The sequence below is a fragment of the Verruconis gallopava genome (assembly GCF_000836295.1).
Source record: "Verruconis gallopava strain CBS 43764 unplaced genomic scaffold supercont1.89, whole genome shotgun sequence".
In the NCBI taxonomy this organism is placed as follows: Eukaryota; Fungi; Ascomycota; class Dothideomycetes; order Venturiales; family Sympoventuriaceae; genus Verruconis; species Verruconis gallopava.
Genome location: NW_015622225.1, coordinates 21,847 through 22,515, shown reverse-complemented (window position 1 = coordinate 22,515; position 669 = coordinate 21,847). Strand labels below are relative to the sequence as shown.

General features: G+C 24.1%; 1 pseudogene across 1 annotated transcript; it reads right to left on the bottom strand.

Moving 5' to 3' along the window:
• Positions 1-296: 296 nt before the first annotated feature.
• PV09_09598 lies at positions 297-422 on the bottom strand (annotated as a pseudogene). Its single transcript has one exon. The product of its transcript is annotated as a tRNA-OTHER (tRNA).
• Between the last annotated feature and the right edge of the window lie 247 nt (positions 423-669).

The following is a 669-nucleotide window of genomic DNA, read 5'->3' as shown; positions in this document are numbered from 1 at the left end:
TTTCTTTTAGAAATAGTAGTAGTTAATGATAATCTAATTTACTAAAAAAAGAAAGTTAAAATAACTATAAATATAAAATTTAAAAATAAATTATAGTAGTTTTAATAATTAAAATTTATTTTATGTCTCTAAATAATTAAAGACTTTTAAAATTAAATTTTAGTATTTAAATATTTTTTAATAATTTAATAGCTATATTTAAAAATATATATATTAAATATATATATTTTTCAGCTATAAATTTGGGGATAAAACTCCATATAATAAAAAAATTTGTGGTATTATTAAAAGATTTCTGACTCGGCCGAGGTTTGAACTCGGGACCTTCAGTGTGTTAGACTGACGTGATAACCTGAATTAATTAGCCTAAATTAGCTTCTTTAAAGCAGAATTAGATAACCTACCAACTACACCACCAAGCCATTTGATTGGTCCGTCCTTTATTCAAAAAATATATATATTCATTTAAGCTTTTAATATTTTTAGTAGCTAAACAGATTCCTTATCTTCATTAATTTATGTCTGTATATGGAAATATATGATATACTAAAAAAGGAGGAATATAGTACTAACTGTCATGGGGTCACCCCTATGACACGTGATTGGCACTATCCTGTTATCTGTCTGATTAAAGCAGTACTGATATTAGCTAATATAACCTAATATAAT